We start from the raw sequence: 21,754 nt of genomic DNA on the forward strand, positions 1-21,754 counted from the left end.
CGCCGCTAATGCAATTCATTAAGCAGCTGTCAGTTTCATTTGCAGAAACGCAGATAGTAAATCAGATTACTCTGTATAGGTCGCGGCGAGGCAGGCGGCCCTCCGTGACTGAGCTGGCCGGCGGGGAGTGCACCGCGGCCGGGCCGAGTGGAAACACGTCTCCCGTCCTCACAGTGCAAAGTATCCGCTTGGAGTTCATTGGAACATGACTACAGACACAGTCTGCACCCCAACCACAGGTTAACAAAAATATACACATATTGGAACAATTTATCAAAGGCTCTTAAATCTTGGCCAATTGCAAAAAATACCCCTCGTAGCCTGGCACGTTTCTAAAACTGTAGGATAATTAAAAACAAAACACCAGCAAATAAGTCATCAATCAATAATTCAATATTTGATCTAATTACGATTTTATCTAATGTAATGAAGCAATTGACATTATAATTTAAAATACTGTTAATATAGTAACATTAATGCTGTTAATAATAATGACAATAATAATCATAATTTAGCTATAAGGTGATTTTTGTTTGTCAGCTCAATACATTAAATCATAGATTTATTCCATGTAGGATTCACCTCACACATACTGTTAGGTTATTTTGTAAATTATAGCAATGCACTGTGTATAATGAACAGCATGTCATATATAGCGTTTTTTGGACTAAATACAGCAGCTATCATTCTTACAGCGAGGAAGCAGGCCTTAAAATAATTTTTATTCAATAAAAAAAAATCAAGTATATAAAATTACTACTTACTGGTATGTTAAATCCTTGCATAACAATAAATTATAAAATCACAAAACACAGGGAGGGAAGGAGCAAGGTCAAGTGCGACGCCCATTTAAAATCAAAATCTGAAATAAACCATGTGGCTAGAGTGAAATCCTACAGTATTTCCATCTGAGGCTGAGCAGTAGCCTTCTGGTTCAGTCTGTGGAGGCAGTGGGACTAGGGCTTCCGGCCTGGCTGGATCGCGGCTCGGATCTCCGAGCAGCGGTTTCTCTCCCGGTGCAACTGCGTACCTCGCGTCTAGGGGCAGGGTAAACACGCCCTCCCATTGGTCGGATACCTGCATGTTAATGAGCTCGTGCCGCCCGCCCGGAGATACGGACGGTTCTGATTGGCCGGCAGCACAGGCCAATGGTGTGGTGACTGGCAATGCTAAACAGAGTGAAAAGCGCCAGATTTAAAGCACGGGATGGTCCAAATCACTCACAATAGAGCTCAGTCAGCCTGAGCACGTCTTAAAAAAAGATAATGAAAGGTCTACAGGCGGTCATAGTAATGTAAATAATGTAAAAACAAAAATGAAATTGTCATAATTACAATTCAATTTATGCTTTTCAGAAAACCCAAATTGAATTTACATTACGTGAATAATGTTCCAAATATACTGCCTATTAGACATTTACCAAGAGCTCTAAGCCTGGATGCATCTCAAAGATGTACAGTAGCTAAAAACAAAGGTGTTTATTATTATTCATTTGCAGAATCCAATCAAAAGCAGTCGCCAGTGCAGTTCCGTTTATGTGTGCTTTCAAGAAGACCCCAATTTAACTTAAATTAGTTTAATATCTAAAAATGTTCAGGCCTACATCTGCCTACACGACCTAGAGATTTAAGCCTGACACAAATAACACTAAAATATAAAGAGTGGTAAAAAAAAAATAATGATACAAATGATGATATCAAAATTACATTTATTCAGTCATTTTTGAAAAAGTTTCCAAATATAAATACAGCTGAATAAATGATATTTTGCAACATAAAATTGAATGAGAGATTACAATGTATTTTTCAGTTGTCACTGAAAACCCCCTCTTTTTGTAGGCTAAATGCTGCTAACAATTAAGGGCATGTCTACACATCACCACACTCACTGTACTTGTGTCTATATTGTTTTTCCTTCTTTAGAGCCATTAGAGGCTTTTTGACAAATGGTTTCAAAGCCAATTTCTTGAAACTCTACACTGAATCATGCAGACAAGACCTGTAATTCCAATATTCCCCCCGTGTTATTACTATGGACATTGGTTATTACATTATGCTAAATGTTTACAAATGAATCCCCCCCCTCCCTTCCGTATGTGAGGTTCTGATTGGCTGGCACGGCGCCAAAGCATTGTCAGTCACAGAATGTAAACAAGACTGTGATTGGCTGTCGGCCAGTCCGCATTGGGCTGTCTGAAAAAAAAAGGAAAAAAAAGGCAATAACTGGCCCTGCGGTTTCAAGGCTTCCCGGGTTAGATGATGAAAGGGGATAAGACGAGGCGGTTTCAAGGCGCCCCAAAGGCGGACCCCTATTGGCCCTGAAGCCATATGAGTCAAGCGTGAATCAAAGGGAATACTGCAGAGAGGGGGAAATTATATGTTGGATATTTAAAATAATCGAGGTTAGTTTTCGGATAAATGCGGACCAGCGATGCCTAATCATTATGAAAAGTTATGAAAACACGTAAAACGAGCCTCGTAACAATCCAGGTTACAGGCTGCACGTGAGGGTGAAAGGAGAGGAGGAAAAAAAGGCTCCGGTTGTGTGGATCGCCCTGCCGAAGTCCGCTTTAATGGAGAAAATCTGCATGGAGTCTTTTCACCATTTTAAAGTGTGGCTGAATGAGGTTTGTCGTAGTGGGGTTAGTGCGGTAAAAAACAACAACAACAAAAGAACTGTAATTTGGTTGATGTAAAATTTGACGTAGAGTTAATCGGATGATAGCGTCGCATGCTGTTTGTAATAGTTGTGGTCTGGCTTTAGTCGCTGAATTCAGATCAGGGTGTAAAATGCTTACATGGAGCCAGGAGAGATAGCGGAGGGATGTGTGAGGACAAAGATATGAGACATGTGGTGCAGCCAAAATATTTAACTCTTTTTACCTGCCTGTTTGTATGTGCTCGGTTTAGTCCAGCATGGACTCAACAACATGGTTTTTCCATCACGGTTTTTCTGAAAATACTTTTGGTAGCCCCCCCCCCATATTAGGTGAATAAACAGCTGCCACTTTCTCATATACAAAACCCTTTTAAAAAAATATAATTCTGTTTACTTTGTTAGATTAATAAAGAGGATGAACGTCTTCATTTACTTTTCACAACTCTGCATTAAACTGAGTAAGATTTTATTTTATTTTTCTAGTCTTGAGTAAATGTTTCATTTAACTGGCAGGTCACAGGAAAATAAAATACAGCAGGAGGCTATTAATATTTATGACAACAAAAAAAAGATTTATGTTAAATTATTACCACATTTTCGTGAGTGTTAGTGACCCCTGTCCCACATAAGATTTTGTTTTCTTTTTTTAAGCAGTTTAGATGGCCTAACAAAAATACAAAATCTTCTTTCTTTCTTTATTTTTTGGGGCAGATGAAACCTCCAACTGGCTCAGCGTTATTTGTCACTTGACAACGTTTACAGCCTGATATCTCAGATTCACCCAACTCAGACCTACATGAATAAAAATAATAGTGAGAAAATATTTCTGACATTATCTTTAATGTCGAGCTGAATTTAATGGATTTTTTTTTTTTTGGCGTCCATTCAGTGTGACCATAACGTCATTTACCACAGCGGACACTATTTTCACTGAGCACTGCCCTGTGTGAGATCTTACTAAAGGTCGGCCGCTTTGCTTGAATACTAACTTGTGCTTCAGCAGACGGTGTTGGAATTTCATCTCATCATGGGCTCCTCTCGAGTGAGTGCATGCAATGTGAAATAGTCAAAGAGGTGGTTAGTTGCACACACACGCGAGCACGCAGAGAAAATACGTGCACACATAACAGGCAGAGTGATAATTAATGCGGAGTGAGTGATTTCTTAAGAAAAAGACCAGTTTTACGACGAGGATTGTCCTTGATCAATGAAGCGTTGATGATTGACAGCCTGTGCCTCCCACCCACATCTACAGACGGAGAAAGGGCCTTTGGATATTAAGGACAGACAAACTCATTGTCTACATGCTTTTATTTCCACACATAAAATACTCAAGAACACTATAAGCATGGCTGATCATCTGGGCCATCTGACAGTGATATAGGATTCATGTTCCGAAAATATTTGTGATTGTTTTAAGTTTATATTACCTCGAGATTAAACTTGTATGAGCAGTTTGAATTATATTGTATTCATTATTTAACCACTTAACTGCAAGAATGTAATATTTAAAAACTAAAAATCATCCAAAAATCGAGTGATTGCATGACTTGGGATTGGTTTTATGCGTTTAGTTTGTTCAAGTTAAGTCATGAAGCCGCAGTCAGAAATCATTTGGGGTGGGTTGACAGCGGATAGCCTTTGACCTGTGTGTGTGTTTGTGTGTGTTTTGTGTATGTGTAAGCATTCATGCGTGCACGCATGATCTGACTGATTGATATATTAACGAAGCAGTAATGAATCACACATGGACAGGTATCTTTATGCATAAATTATAACATTTAGGAATGACATTTAACAGCTCATATTTTGTGTGTAGTCTTGGAACTTGAAATGGTTTTTTTTTTATGTTCATCATGGGTGGATTGGCATAATCGAGGTGGATATGTGTGGGGTGGGGGTGCTACGTAAGAACTGCTTGAATTATAGTGGCATATGGCACAACCAGAAGCCTACTGAAGGCTGGCGCTGTTACATGGATCTGTCTTCACTTCAAGGAGAGAACCTCGATCCTGCCACACTAATAAAACTGTTCATTATATTTTTAGATCACTCTCGCCGAGATGCAACTCTCGCTAAAGGGCAACTCAAACACATTTTCAGTTTTTTTAGCATCAGGCCAGAGAGAGATACTCTGTTTTAAACCAGGTCTCGTTAATTCACATCATACTTCCTCTGACTGAAAACAAAAGATCATTGGAAGCACGAATGCCTGCAGAAGCCAGTAATACACAGAACTGCAAGATGCATTAGAGCCATAAACAAAACAGCTCATCCAGTACAGGCCAAATGTCTATTTTAATGAATAAATATATACATTATAAAATAATATGAAATAAAATCATAATTTCTCAATCAAAATATTACGCTCATTGGTCTACTTACAGTAAATAGAAGATTTCTGATCATTTGCACTAGCCTACAATCCTGTGACACCCACTGGGACCTTTGCTCTTCTTTACCTTTAAGTTCCCCTCCCAGACATCACAGTTTAACCCCCTCATTACCTCACTGGGGATTACAGGAGGACCGGACTGTTTCCTCTTGCAGCCCTTCAGGCCCACAATGGAAATGACAACATATGCAAAGTTCCCCACCAGTTGTTGGCTGCTAGTGCAACTCCACTGCCAACAGCAATGGACAAAACCTTTTCAAAAGTGAACGCTGTGTGTTCATGGTCATGATATAAATCCTAATTATTGCAATGAATGAATTCTATGCTCACACATCAGATCAACAATATTAATGTAGCAATTTAACCCATTTGGACCGTCTGTGTGAGGATGTATACATCAGCATTTCTTAAAAACCCGCTCCCCCTGCACTTACAATATAATACATTATATATATACAAGATAAATAAATAAACAGCTTTAGTTGACTCTCTATTCAAATAGCCCTTGATCATCGCCTCAGACTGTATCACACATTAAGTCATTATGTTCCTTGACCAAGTCTTGTGATCGTGGATGTCTAACACAGCTGTTGAAGGCTTAACAACACACAAGAGCAACATTGTGCCTCCATTATCAAACTCATCATCCATGTTTTCACCCAACATCTGCAGTGAGGGTTTCTGGGGGGACACTGTTGGGGGGGGGGCGGTGGGGTGGGGGGGGTGCATGATGCTCCCATGGTCATGTGACCAAGATGGCTGTTGTCACTAAAAAGCTCTTGTTTGAGAGAAGAAAAGGGGGTTTGTGGTGTGATTGATTTCTCCCCCAGCTGCAGGTTGGAGGAGCATTGCATAAGCATCACATGGCTGAACTGGGCAGCAATCATGTAGATCAGTTGCAGACACAGGCCTGGTATCTCCCAGACCCAGGTCTGTCCATGGCTAAGTCATCCTCTTTTCATTCACAGATCCCCTGCGTTCATTTTACTCAACTCAGGCTTCATCTGCTTCCTCCTCACAACACCCCAAATGCTTGTTAGGCCAGATATATTAGGATATTCTTCTTTCTCTAGCCAGTTTGGTAGAGAAATAACACCACAGGATTTCTGTTGGCAGCGAACGACTTGCAACCAAACTTTTGCTTTGTGACCACCCCAAGAAATCTAACAATTGCTCATGTGAAACATGTTTGAGGCCAGGAAATGAAACCAGAGTGTAACAGTGGCAGCATCCTCCAATCGTCCACCTCTCTGTAAACTGTTGTTGAATCAAGAAGTTGCTGAGGCCAGGCCAGCAGTTACCGATGAATGATCAATAGGGATTCAGTGGTTCAGGCCTTGCAGCACAGCAGGCTGCAGCCCCAACTAAGAATGTGTGGCTTAGTTAAAAGCTTTATATGTCGATGTTTATCTACAGTAACAATAACAACAACAATAACAACAAGCATGAACATCAGAGCATGTTAAAAGGCCATGGCTCCTGATAACAAGCAACGTTCAGAATAAAACTAAGCATTCCTTCACAGTTATCTGATTTTGTGCGCTGATTGTAAAGTAATAACTAAAGTGTACAGCTCTCTGCCTCCATGCACTCCTTTTCTTTTTCTTCTAAGCCTTGCTCTCTCTCTCTCTCTCTCTCTCTCTCTCTCTCTCTCTCCCTATGTCTCTTTGCTTGCTGCCATAAATCCAGCACAGTCATCATACCTGCGAATCAGTTTATATGTCATGTATATGCTTTTTGGATGAAGCGTCCAATTAAAAATGTCCTCTGCAAGGCCTAAAACAGTTTTCCTGGTTGCCACTGTGGCCCCTTACAGCAGGTGGCCCCTCTGTCATATTAATTTCACATCCATATAGCCGATTGTGGTTCCGACATAAAAGTGATGGGCTGTATTTCAGTGTCCCGCCTGGTACGGCTCCCAAAGATATGGGGGGGGGGCTTTTTTTTATGGATTTTCAAATATGCAGTTATCACTCTCGCTGCCCACCTGACAAGCCTGCAACGTCTGCCAAAGATAAAAGTTTAACAATGCTAGATCATTGCAACAATGCCGAAGTGCAGAAGAGAAGAAGTCACAGCAGAGGCTACAGTCAGTTCAGTGAGCAACACGTGCCCAGGTAGAATAGGTGGGATCATGCACGACTGATTTTTCCACCATTTACACATAAATGTTTTGTTTTTTTTTAAATGTTGATTTCTGATTTTTCCAAACAAATAGACCCACACAAAGCCAGAGACAAAATGTGAGAAAAAATATCAAAAACAAAGAGAGATCCATCTTTTTTTGACGGCACACACAGATTCACTACAGGCTCCACACAAATTCAGTGTCTTTCAGCAGGTCAGCCATAGCAGTAGGTTGTCACATTTGATTAAACCACAAGATGTACATTGAGAATTATTTGCCAGCTAACTTTAAATGTAGCCTAGATACAGTAAATAGTTGACTGATTATTAATCTGTGCCTCCAGTGCATGCAAATATCTTCTTCTGTCTTTTCTTTTTCATTATGATTTCTTTTCAGAAATGTAATATCTTTATAGTTCAAAATGAAGGTAAGCTATATTCATGTTTCTGCATATGCCTGTGCCCATACAGCACATGTGTGCCAGTGCGTCACTTGCCCCTCTAACATAGATATTGCAGAAGATATAAGTTAATATTATTGTCTGGCCGAATATGACCAGGGAGCCATGTTCTCCGTTCTCGGGAGGACATGACACATGGCCTAGGCCAGAGGATGGAATAATGTGTGGCAGAGTGAATGGCTGCACATGCTCATTAGTATCATTAATCACCAGGGACAGAGATGCCTAATGATAGAGAGAGGAGGGACTTCACAGAGGGAGGAGGGAAGGGATGTGACAGAGATGAAGGATTCCTCAAGAATATTAACATTTGGAAAATATAAGTTGCCTTCAGATTCATTTAGATTTATCTATTTTGGGCTCTCCTGGGTCTGGCAACATCGCTGGGATTGCTCGAAACAAAAGGAACAGTGTAATTAATACCAGGCTTAATTGTCACTCTAAATTGTCACATAATTCTAATTTAATGTGGCGTTCTCACTCAGAGTGCGAGGGAAAATTGGACTGAGCCAGTTCCCTTGTGGAAGAAAAGGATCTCTGTGGGGATCAAATGGGGTGTGTGACATTTTCTCACAGACGTTTGATTGTGAACTAAAGGATTCCTCTTATGGGGCTTCCACTGGCTGCTCGGCCGTTCGTCGCCCACTGTAGAATGCAGCTAATGGGAGTAGCTGAGCCTTGAACCAGATCTCGGGGTGGAGAGTGTCGGGTGTAGCTCTGCTGGCTCCTCTGCAGCCTGTTCGATGGGAGCCAGAGGCCCTGAGCTTGGCCGTCCCTCTGCAGCAGCAGAGGCTCTGGGGATAGGCGTGCATGGCGAGGGCAGGCTGTTTGATCAGCACATATTTTTAATTGGCTCCAGGCACCCCGGAGTGTCAGCATTGCCACGGAGTAGACTCCTATTGCACCTTTCCTAATTAAAATCATTACAAATTCCAGGCGCATCATAAAGGATTAAATGAGACTTGTGTGTATGTGCCTGTGTGAGTGCGTGTGTGTGTGTTTTATCCATTGGTGTGCCTGTGCATGGGTGCGTTGTCTCCTCGGTAGCTAACATGTATAGCTTAATTGTTTTTCTCCTCAGTAATAGTAAATGAGGGAGGGCTGGCTGTAATCCTGGTCCACTAATCAAATTACATGAAAGAGAATCTCTCAATATATTAAAGGAGGAAGAAGTTTCTATATGTCTCTTCAAAATAACTCAAATCAAACATGAGCACCAAAAGCTTCCACTTTGGGGAGCGTTTAACCTGCAGTTTAATGTCTTTTATTGAATATTCACATCTGTCCTGCTGTGTATAGCTTGTTTAACGAGAGCAGTTTGTCTTATTCGAAATAATTGATGTCAGACAAACTGTGCAACTCCATGGAGAATAATTTTGAAAGGCTTTTGAAAACAAATGGTCTCAAGAAAACTTGAATTTAACTTCAGTGGATGTTTTATTCATCATTTCTCTGATGGAAACAAAACAATTTCCCTGTGTTAAATTAGATGTTATATGGATGATGAAGACATTGTATAAAAAGCGCAGTGATCTTGCTGCTATACTGTGCTTTAGGGGGCGAGGGAAGGAGTGGCTTCAGTCCCCTAAACAAAGGAGGCTTAAATCTCTTAAATATCTACCACTGCCACTTTGCCCCGAGGGAGCATAGAAACAAGGGAGTGTTTCTTTGGTCTGATATTGGAAGCTAGAGTTCATGAAGGCGAAATGCAAGCGATGACTATGGAAGAATTTTAAGAGCCTGCTCTGTTCGAAAACATGCCCCTAAAGCCTTAACACACACCCTGACACAAACATTAAAATCACATGACATATGACAGAGAAAATTACTACAATTTATAAAGGTAATGACCACGTCTGACCAAAATTTAAGATGAATATCTCAGTCATGAGCCATTATGAGAGCCTCTACAGCTTTCAGGGACAATACATAAGTGTTGGACAGGAGCCTCGGAGCACAAGTCGTAGCCGATGGTTATGGCGGCCGAGATTGATAATGTCACTCGTGGAACACAGTGGGACTTCTATTCACATCGACAACCAATAAAACTACAGAAACTCGTATAATAGTTCATGGACAGTATTGTCCAGCAGTGAATGGACATGTTATGTGTAGGCAGACACAACAATGGACAGTATACAGGCGTCCCAAAGTTCACTGTAACTCTTTTGGTTGCGGATGTGGGGACTAAACTAGTTGCAGATTGAATTGTGTAAACAGAGAGGACTACAATGTGTTTGATTGTCAAAAGTTAAAAAAACGTGAGATGCAGATGGATGAAATGTAAAAAAATTACCATGTGAATTAAGTGTATTTACTGATTTATATGTTCTTTTTTCAGAAAAACATGAAATGGAATTTAAAACCAACACAACAGGACTTAATGCAGAAAAAGGTTGGTCATTCAAAACCACTGTGGCGACTCAACTTTCTCAAGAAAATGAAAAAATGCAACCACATATTTTGGAGGGCTATATTTGTGGAACTTGATGGCTCGGTTCCTATTGACTCAAAAAGGACAGACAACACAGAGACGTGGCAGAGGAAAGAAAGTGAAAAATGGATCGGAAAGATGAGTGAGGGTGGGGTGTCTCCTCAACCATCGCCGCTTCCTGTCCGGAAAAGTCCATTCATCATTTTCACGTCTTCGTGTCATGGCTTACTTTGGCAATAGCCAGAAGTGTGGCAATGATGACACAGAGGATTGATGAGGTGCAGGCAGGGGTGGCTAGCAGGGGTTTCGGGTGGAGATGGTCAAACCAGATGTGGTGTGAGGTGGGGCTGGGATGGACTATGAGGGGGACCTGATGAAGGTCATGATGTTACCCACTGCTCCCCATTAACCATATCCATTTGCAGACACACATGTAGGCCACGTACGAAGCCTGGACTGTGTATTCTGGTGCATTTTCAAATAAATCCTCAAAAACAAAGAAAGAATTCATGCCATTACAACCGTATCACAAAGACAACATACTGAATCAAAATCATGTAAAAACAAAAAGGAATAGTGCTGGGAAATGCTTGTCTTAATTTTCTTGCTAGTTATATGAGAAGATTGACACCTCTCTTATGTCTGTATGGTAAATTCAGCAGCTGGTTAGCTTATTATTGTGGTTTTACACTTTACAGTGTTTGTGCTAAGCTAGCTACCTAGCTGCTGATATTGATCTTCTAATCTAACTCTCAGCAAGAAAACACTTCTCAAAATGTCAAACTATATATATATATATATATATATATATATATATATATATATATATATATATTGTACGGACAGTCTTTCGTCCATGCTGTTAGTTTCATCTTCAGGCAGTTTGTCAGCGTTTATCATTCATTTCAATGGTTTTAATATTCAATATTTTAAGTGCCGTTTGGGTCCAGATGATTATTTTAGTTGTCAGTTGCCTCATTTTGCTTTTAAAAACTCAAACGTCATCTTATTACACAGACAAATGCTGCTAATTAGCCTTCAAACTAACTAGTCCACACTTTTGTAGCAGCATGTTAATTAAGGAATGAATTCATTTCAATTATTTTATTAGTTGTTACAGTATTTTGCCAACCTCCTGTGATTTTTGTGTGTGTGTGTGTGTGTGTGTGTGTGTGTGACTAACGTGGTAGCAGGAATGCATTAATATTCTATCTAACATTAAATCAGAAAAGACCCGGCTCAGATGTCACACTGTACCTTGAAGTCTCTACATTTTAAAGCTGCGCTCGGCTCCTCTCTGTTGCACAGTAGATGAATGCTCGCAGGTCCACGTTAGCAGGACACAGTGATGCTGTACATGAGTGGGTATTGCTGGACTCCCCCTTGTGGTAAAATATTACACAACTTAAAAAGACCACAGTCTGCCAGACAGATAGGAATACACGGAAATGTGAAGTGGTAACTGAACTCAAACTGAATTAAATCAGAGCCAAGAGTAATATCAAAAGGTGTTCCCTCTCTTCCCTCTCTCTCTTCACTTCGCTGTGTAGTGTATCCCCTGCTGGCACTGGGCGTGCTCCGAAGAGTGTGGCTCTCCCAACTCAGTAGCTGATCAGAACCAGGTGGGTAGGCCTCCATGTGCTTTCCATTTGTGCAGGATGTAAATGGATTCAATTAGATCCAAATGCACAACCTGTCAGCCAGGGGGAAGTGGCAGACTTTCAAAGGCCATTAGATTATGGACAGGATTTGGAATAAAAACTTCACTGGCCGGGATTGTGCCATTAAATTGGTTGATGTGAAACTATTGAAGTGAATTGAGCTTGCATGCTGACTGTGCGCTATTCATGTGGGCGCAAATTTTGTCACACACCCCCTCCCAAATTATCATTAGCAGCCCCCCCTTCTTTCTTTTTCCGTCTCTCTCTCTCTCTCTCTCTCCCTCCTTCCTTCACGCACATACAAATAGAAACACACAAACGGCATATACATAAAGCTGTAGCATATCCTCAGACATATTGCCAGTGGCCTCGCAAAACTTGCCTGCATTACAAACAGTAGCCCTCACAGCTTTTAAGTCAAACGACTCCATCAGTCATGGCTGTAAAGAAGCCCAGCCATAAAAATTAAAGACTTCCAGCAAACTGACCAACTGTAACACGTCTCCTTTGTTTGGATTGGCTGGAATAATATGATGTCTACTGTTAACATTCGGTTTCACTCGCTGGTCTCTGTAAACATGTAAAACATGGCAGAATTTAAGCCTGTTGAAGGAAAAACGCTGCAAAGGAGTAATTCATATATCTTCTAAGCGGTAATGCTTTGTTAAGGAAGCTTTACAGAAATGTATATTATTGGGCCAAGCAGATGTGTTAACAACAAACTGGTCTCACTCATCGTGAATTGGAGAGGGGGAGGGGTGCTTGTGATGAAAACAAAGGACTTGTCACACAGACATGGGCGATAGATAGGAGCGAGGGTTCACTGGACCTATGATTTTAATGCAGAGAGCCTTTACTTTACAGGCCTGATATAGAAGTGAATCAATGGGACATATCTAAGCCATTATTATCAATCACCATTGCTTAAGACACCCTAATGAGCTCATTAGATAAGATGAACAGCAGATTGATTGCAAAATGGGGCAAGTAAAAAGTAAGATGTAGAGAAGTAGAAGGTGATGGAGGAGAAAGGAAATAGGTCTCATGGATCTCCAGAAAGAAGAATGGGAGAGTGAAATTAAATGAGTAAGAGACAGGCCATGTGTCTTGGGCTGTATTTCAAATTCAATTTTTTTTTAAATTGTTGCATCTTTTCAATCTATTTTGCCACATCCACAAGCCTTATGAAGATCACAGAGACACATGTGATATACTGAGATGCAGAGGTGGTTTCTGAAGGCTCAACAAAATGACCACAAACCCTTGCAGCTATAGAAATGATGACTTGCTGTGTGTCTCCCACACACACAGCTGCCAATCTTAACTGTCTGTGATGGCCGCCTTGATAATATGTGGACATGAGAAGGAGGGAAAGACAGAAAAGTAGGGAGAATCAAGAAGTAAAAGAACAAAGGAGGAAAAAGAAAAAGTCAGTGAAGTCGCAGAAGCAGGAACACAAAGAAGGAGGGGAAACGATGTGTATGAGAGTGTAAACGATGTGATTTGGGCAGACATTTGTTCCCCTTGGGCGAGCTTGATAGGCCATTCTGTCTGAATCGGGGGAACGTAAGAGAACCCCGCTGGTGTTGGATTCTGGCTGCTGTGGTACTACAGCAGATCGAGAAAAAAAAGTGAAAATATTTAAGAGAAGGTCAGTATTAAAGCAGCAGTAACCCTCTCTGTTTCCACCCAGGACGGAACAGATGTGCTCACAGCTCCAGCTGTTGCCAGATGTGGATATATGACCATCTGCATGGGCTGTTACTGTGTGTGCATGTGTGACTGCGTGTGCTTAAAAATAAAGCAGGCACTGAAAGCTGCAGCTTACATGAGTCAAAGTGAGTAATGTGACTATTTCTGATGATTTGATTCTGACACCTACCTCTCCAATTACCCCCCGTCAGGATTATTGTAGCTCCTGATCGCCTCAAGGTGAATGTTGGCTGTTTTATGGGAAGAAAAACAGCTCAACGTTTAATTACTGGAACATAGTTTGGAGTGTGTACACACACTCTCAGCATCTTGTCATATTTCTGCATTAAAAAGCTGATCATAAAATGTTGCTGCGCAGACAGACTTTGATCTCATGTGTGGTCAATTATATCCTGAAGACTGCCTCTATTCATCAGTAGATCCATACTGACACACAGGCAGCATTCATACAAGGTGAATTTAGAAGGCTGACAATATACCTTTCTATTTGAATGCAACGGTACATATGTGCCTTTCTTTTCTGACTCCTCTCAAGGCTCATATGTTCGTTCATTTGGCTGAAAATATCTAAGAACTAAAAAATATGATGGCAACCGTAAAGCCAAAAAGAAGATTGAAGAAATAAAAAAAAAAGGAAAGTCATTTTTTGTGTGATCCTAGAATATAAAACCTGATGAGACATATAAAGCTATAAAGTGTTATGAGACCCCAGGAGATGGCAGATTAAAATGTGCAAGGGCGATTTCCACCGATAAAGGTGGAGACAGCGGCTGCTCCACCGCTGTGCTCTGCTCCACCAGGCAAAGAGAATGGTCTGAATAGATTTCAGCAACCTTCATACAGCCAGGACTAAAGCCACTTCACAAAAGGGAATAGAAACCAAGCCAATCAATTAATGCCCCAAGACAGGGAGAAATGCTTTCAGACCTGGTGTGCATCTGAAACTTGCTGGGTTCCAACATCCTCCGGCATTGAACAGGAGAGTCAGGGTCTACTCTCCGCATGTTCACGGCTGCTTTCTTTGTGTGTGTTCATGCACGTGTGTTCTAATGTATTTGTGTGTGTGTGTGTGTGTGTGTGTTGAAAAGCTCACTATTGAATGAGTACATTCAACAGAGCACCGAGCTCTTTAAATGCCAATGAAAATAAAGAGAGGGAAATTGTAGGCACTCTGAAGCAACAGGGAAAAAACCAACAGAGCGAGACAGAGAAAGCAAAACCTTACAGTGCCAAGACAGACTTCACAAGGTTTAGCAGCCCTCCACTCAAATATATGACGGCCATAAATCCTCCACTTAATGTCCGTTGGGCTCCACTTTTTATGGGTGGTGACAATGACAGTGAGTGACTTCTTTTAAGAAAAGATTTTGATCAACACAGCAAATTTCAACAAGGCTGTCTGGACAAACTCCGAGGTTTAGTCTTTCAAAAACTCCCATTCAGGTAATGAAAGTCGACATTAAGCTCTGTTGCACCACACAAGACATTCAAAGGGATGTAATATATTATGTTTCCACTGAAGTTTGGAAGGAGTGAATCATTAAATAGAAGGCAGACAGCCCAGTACATGATACTGTCCTGTCCTCAAGGCCACACTAGAAGAAATACATTTGTACTGGGTTTTTTTGCCATTGTTTCTAGACTCTGATTCCGTCCTAACAATGGCATTTGCAGTGACGATGCAGATACAACATGACAAAAGAATTTGTACCACTTGTATCAGCAGTAAAATCTACTACTCAGGTATCAAAAGTAAGAGCGCTCTTTGTGATTCATGGTCCCTGTTAGAGTCGTAAAGAATTAACACGCAAACTACTTCATGCAGTCTTGGATGGTCTCAACGCCATCTTTTCAGGCAGTGACTATATGGTTGTTGGATGAAAATGGTTCACTTAAAGTAAAACTTCGACATTTTGAGAAATAATCAGTTTTTGTCTGGTTAGTTAGATGAGAAGATCAATACCACTGTCATAACTGTCCGTCAAATATGAAGCTTTAGACAGCAGCTGTTTGGCTTAGCTTAGCATAAAGACTGGAAACTAGGGGAAACAGCTAGCCTAGCTCTGTCCAGAATCTCTAAAGCTCACTAAATACTTCCTTTTGTTTAATCCGTACAAAAATCGAAGTGTAAAACATCAACCAAATGTTTTACCCCCTGCACGTTTTACAGATTGTCGAATTGACTATTTATTGGCTCTGAGCAGTTGCCAGGCAACCACCAGAGACTCCAGACAGTTACTGTATCTGTTCAAGAAATAGTCACATAACCCCCCCCGTAAAACATCAAATTGTCGTTTTTTTACGCTTTTGTGCGAATTAAACAAACAAGATATAATGTTTTAATTTGGGTGATTTAGAGGTTCTGGTAGGCCGATTTTGTCACCGTTGGACAGAGCCAGGCTGTTTCCCCTTGTTTCCAGTCTTTATGCTAAGCCAAGCTAAGCGGCTACTGGCTGTAGCCTTATATCTATCTGACAGATATGAGAGTGGTATCGATCTTCTCACCTAACTCTCCACCAGAAAGTGTGTTTCCCAAAATGTTACTTTAAAGGGGTATTCCAGCTATTTAATATTGCACCTTCCACAAAGGTGGGGGACTTTTGAAAAGAACGGTCAAATTTGAAGCAGGAGCGGCCGAGATACCTTAACTTTTAGTCCCTTGTGTGGGCTGAGCTCCAGAAACTGCATTGCCCATAATGCAACTCAATAGTGCAGCTCATTAAACTTTGGAAAGCTTCCCCCAGAGCCACACACGATATCATACAACTGTTTTCACAGGCTGAGAAGTGCTTCTCATGACAACTGAACTGAACTTCCTGTGTAAAATCAGTGGAGTGCCCCTTTAAAGGTGCAATATTTTGCTTTGTAATCTAGTGAATTAAAGTCTCACAAAGTACAAATATATTCAAGAGCAGGGCCAGTAAAATGAAACACAAGTACAGTGCTTGAATAAATGCACTTAACCCAACTCCACTTAGCACAAATTCAGCATGGTATCAGCCTTTCTTGTGTCACATACAGTGCCTTAAGTAGCTTGTGTAATACAATGACTGCAGAGTCTTTAGTGGGGATGAGAATCGCTCTCAACATTTTTCCGATTTATTTTTTTGTGTGCGTTCAAGTTCAAGGCTCTGCAGGATGAAAAGGTTTGTCTTTGTGTAGATTGTTCATGGGAACTTGCTTCCCTTCTGGTTTGATGATTACTCTTGTTTTCACACACCCCCACCCCCAACTTTGTAACTGGTCCAGCATAGACAAGTGTGCACCATCATTCACTGTGGCATCGAGGTGTTTCAACAATCATGTGCATGCCCAAACAATGCTCTGTCCAAGGATTACTCAGTGTTTTTGTTGGAGAGTCAGTCTGTTTTTCTATTTTGTCCTTATATCCATGACATCCATACACCCGAGCTCTGTGATGTCAGCCCTTTCTACCCATGTTTCTGGTTGTTCACAGTCGGTCTTGATGGCTCATCAAGTTGTCATGGCCTTCCAGCTTTTACAACATTCCTTTCTTTATGTCCCGACAGCCGTTTCTTTTTTTTCCCAGCAGCACACTGACTGTGCTGTAAAATAAGCCCACGAGTATACCAAAAGCTTTGAGGTGCACTCAAGACCAGGTACGTTGTGTTGATATTGGAGGAATCCTGCCTTCCTTCAGAGTGTGATGCCACTTCGGGCTCGGCCTTCCTTTTGGAGGAGCAGTAGGAGGTCACAGTCTTTGAGAGTCAGCCTTGGATTTTTGTGTGTGTGAAAACAAAGGGACTTGTGCTACACGAGAGAAAGCTGTGTGGGAGAGAAAAAAGAGAAAGGAGAAGAAAGTTTGGTCGCCACGGTCTTGGTTTCATGTTCAACAGAGGAGTCATCATCAATGGCGAGAGGAGGAGAGAGGGATGGTGACTTAGTGACTACTAGCCCAACAGACATGATAGATGTCTTTAATAACCTCTGGCTGCTTTTTTAGTGTCCTCCAGGATTTGTTGTTATTAAGATCTAGGTCTTATTACGATGACCACCTCTTTCAGCATCCCCCCACATCACACTGGGCGTCAGTCCAGACAGTCAAAATAAACATAAAGTCAAAAGCTCCCCTGTACTTGTGCTGATGTGGCACTTGTTGATGGTGCCAGCATGTCTCAGTCCTGACCAAGGCATATGTGGCTTCACAATAGTTAGCAGTGAAAAGAAAACACAACATCCTGCTCGGCGATCACCTGTTGAGTCGGTTGGAATCTGCACCTCCAAGCCCTGTAGCCCTGTAGATCTAACATCACCACATTACAGATCGCAAAAAGCATGTTTAGGTAAATGGCGTTTGATGGTTTTAATAAGCGTTTCCATTACGGAAAGGAAGGAGGAAGGAGAAAGCTCATTGGGAATACATGTAGGACCACAGGAGCCATAAGAACGCACGCTCATCACTGCTGAAAGACCAAATGAGAATATTTTATCGTGCTTCCATTTCTTTTGAAAATAACAATCACAAACACTCAGTCCTTTAGTGTGTCTAAGTAGCTTCAAGCTCTATCACAAGCATAGATTTGGTGAGGGCCCATGTTTTATTAATTTGCAGATGAGCTCAGCTATTGATGGCGTTGGCTGCCCATGGGTTCAATTAGGATAATACAGGGAGAGGGGCAGATTATGGGCGGCTATTTAAGTGAGGGTATATCTCTTCCTGACAGTTATAGTCCAGATGCAACAAATTGCACCTCGGTGGCTGTGAGCGGCGCCACATCAGTCCTCCGGCGATGAAACATGCCCGTGTGTGGCAGGTCAGCCATGTGGAGACGACACCAGGCTGTGTGAGCCATGTAAGCCTGCCCCTCTGAGCCAACAACACAGGCCTGAGTGCAGCCTATTCCCATTCACTTAATATGGGCCATTTAGAAAACAGCAGTCTATATGGTGGTGCGCTGAGTGCACGCTCTATCCAGCCAGCCCTAAACAGTCCCACTTAGCACAACTAAACTATTGCACTCCTTCTCTCCGGCACTCTCCGGGTTGAGAGCCTGTGAGTGTTGACAGCTGAACAGGGCAAAAACTGAACCACGTAAACATCACGCTTTACAAATACAAGGCAGGGTGTGTGAATATTCTCACAAGCGACCATAAAAGGAGGAGCGGTTGTGGCCTGCGTATGGGACAAGAAACTGCTCACAGCCTTTCTTTCTGTGTTCTGGGGTGAACATTTATTATGATTGATCGGGGCCTTGACTGTAACTTTGCTGTGCAATGAAAACAGTCTACTGTACATTGTCTCTGGAGCGCATTGTGTGAAATTGAATAGGGAGGCCATAAAGTGGAACCGGAGACACTGACCCGAGCATGCCGAGCCTGTCGGTTATCGTACTTTTCTGTTTAGTCCGTTCAAAGCCTTAAAGCTGCAGACAGCTCTATAGAGAGTGGCCAGGCTGTTTGCTTTCTTTAGCTTTGGGAAATGACGAGCTGCATTCACTCAGCTGCATTCGGGCAGCATGTTTAGGCTACAGTCAGTGAGATAACCCAGTCCTCCTCTCCACACCCTCCACACAGCAACATTTGGGGACAGAGTGAGCGCTCACAGGAGCGGCCGTAGTATAAGGAAGAAGATCCTCCTCAGTTTTTGTTTTCAACTCAAGAGCAGGTCGTTTCAGTCTGAGTGCTGCGCCCTCATAGCCATACATTTTGTATTTTAACAACCTCTGTCCTCAACTTGAGTCAGCTGGCGTACTCTGCCACCAGGTGAAGGGTACTTTTTTAGATGCACATAAAAGTTGCACATAAAATCTGTCACAAAAGTAGAATTTCTAACAATAACAATTGTTTTATCTGTCAACATGGCTGTAAAAGTAATGATAAAGGCCTGCTGTAGGATGAAAAAGGACTTGCATGAATGTAGTAAACATCCCAATATCACCTGAATATCTTTCCATCTTAATTCCTGACCTGTAAAGTACTTTATCATCCTGACCCACTAACCCTTCCCTCTCCTTGTTCGCCTGCCACGGCTTTCCCTATTCCCCGCTCCAGCCAGGCCGGGGCAATAGGGCACCGCTAATGTGCTTGGTGGGTCATTAATTCTTCGGATGGCCATGGGGGCAGCAGAGCAGGCGAGCTTTGTTGTTTGATGTTGGGGCGAAATGGTGGTGGGGAGGCAAAGCAGATGTTTGTGTTGGCTGGCGAGGGGAAAGCAGTATACTTGATGCCAACCCAATCACCATCTCATGCTAGGCAACAGCTGCCCAAATACATTTCAGCCCAAAGTCTGGCAAAGAGAGGCAAGGGTGACCAGATAAGCTTAAGCTCACTTTTGCTTTCTTTCCTCATGTTCCTTCAGCCCTGACATCATTTACAAACCAAAGCCACTCACTTGAAGGACTGTCCCGTGGCCCGTTTGTCTTTTTGTTTTCCAAACTAATCTTGGACAAGTGCGATTACTCAAGGAGATTTTTGTTTTAATTTGCAAACCTTGAAGCCAAAGGTGAACTGGACACTGATAAATATAACACACACAGTAGTTTGTCTGCTTGTCTGTTATTTGTTGTGTGTAGCTGATGTTACTGTGCTTTTTTGCCTTTGAGGAGAGATGGGAATCAGAGAGGACACAAAGAAAAGGAGCGATAGACTAACCCAGATTTTTTTCGCTGGCCACGGTAAAAATATAACAATGTATGCGCATACATAGACCCCAGAACAAGGACAGTTCATTTAACTCTCTCCTGCCTCTCCACTCAACTGATATGAGCCATTCATCACCGCCCACCTTCATATCTGTGCGCTGCCCAGAAAGGACAGTGTGTGCATGTGTGTGTGTGTGTGTGTTTGTGTATGTGTGCATGAAAACAGATTAAAGATAAATATCTTCTACGTAGCCCACACGTTTTTCGATCCTGTTGTAGAATTCCCCGGCATGTATGAGATTCAGACTGCGAGGAATACAGTTTGTGTCCAGCTAACATTCAGAGTGTGCTGCCCTCTGCTGCTCCTTTCATGAACATCTGGACTCAGAACATCTGCTGCTCAGAAAATACACTAAGCAGGGATTTATGCTTAACAGTACTGTGCTTGTATCTATGAGTTTCGACTCTTTGCCCTGCATAAATAGAGACCTTTTAGTTATTTTGTGCTTCTACTCATCAAGCCTTCACCCTCAACAATATGTACTCAAATGGTATTAGAACATGCATCCACATCTTTTTACACATCCAAAAAAGTAGCCATTTTAAACAGCACGAGCAAGAAAATCCATGAATATACTTACTTTGCTCTCTCTTATCAAGTATGTTCCTTGCTGACACTGCCTTGTTGTAAACACTGATCTCTCCTGCAGTGTGTTTACACTACCAGAGCATTACAACTTAACATCAATAGTTTAAAAAAAACCTAATAGGATACTATGGAGGCTTCATTGAATTTGCAGTTTGGGGTAAATAATGTCTTTAATATGCAGTAATGTTTTTCTCAAACAGAAATTTGGATTATCTCTGGGAAAACATTTATCCAAGCTGTTGCTAATTGCATCCTCACCACCTTAATTACACAGCGTTCGCCTGAATCTAATGTGATGCTCGCTTCAAGATACAAAAGGCTGCTCAAAGGAGGCATACCTCAGATGATGCCAAGATGAAAGGTTCACTTATGACTCATTACGTGTCCCTCTCTTTATGTTGCTTGTACTGTATGTTTGGTAGCTGCATTTCAAGATAACAAGAGGGCATGCACCGGAGAAGAAGGGAGATTTCTAATCCTGAATTATCATTGGCTCATTCGTCATCTCTAATTTAGCAGAGGTGGAGCGAGGGAATCAAAGGAGGCGAGTAATGAGGACCCACAGTAGCCGGCAAGGTAACCGTGGTTACGTGTGGTGCATTAATGTATGTAATCTGTTACTGTGTCTGTGATAAGACAAGGACGTGTAGTGTGCTAATTAAAGAAACCTTTCACTGCTCCTCTCTTAGACACAGGTCATATCTCATTACTGATGGTCTCAATGCATGGGGAGTCATTCATTACTGGCCATTTGGAGGGAAAAAACAGGAGGATGTGGGGGGAATTCTTGTTTACACATACAGTACAGAGCATGCAAAGCTAATTTCCTCACAGAAGAACAGTACGAATAGACCCAGATCATCCCAGCATCACCATGTTAGGAATTTATTATATAATTTAAAAAAATGTTTACTCACAATGACAAGAATAAAGAACAGACTTAATGAAGAGAAGTGTTAAGAATGTCTTTGTTCAAAAACATTAATTTTTATTTTTTAAAATGAAGGGATATTTACAGGAAAAAGAAAAGTCAATGGCAGGTTAATGTCATGTA

This window comes from Enoplosus armatus, chromosome 17 (assembly GCF_043641665.1).
Source record: "Enoplosus armatus isolate fEnoArm2 chromosome 17, fEnoArm2.hap1, whole genome shotgun sequence".
Taxonomy (NCBI): Eukaryota; Metazoa; Chordata; class Actinopteri; order Centrarchiformes; family Enoplosidae; genus Enoplosus; species Enoplosus armatus.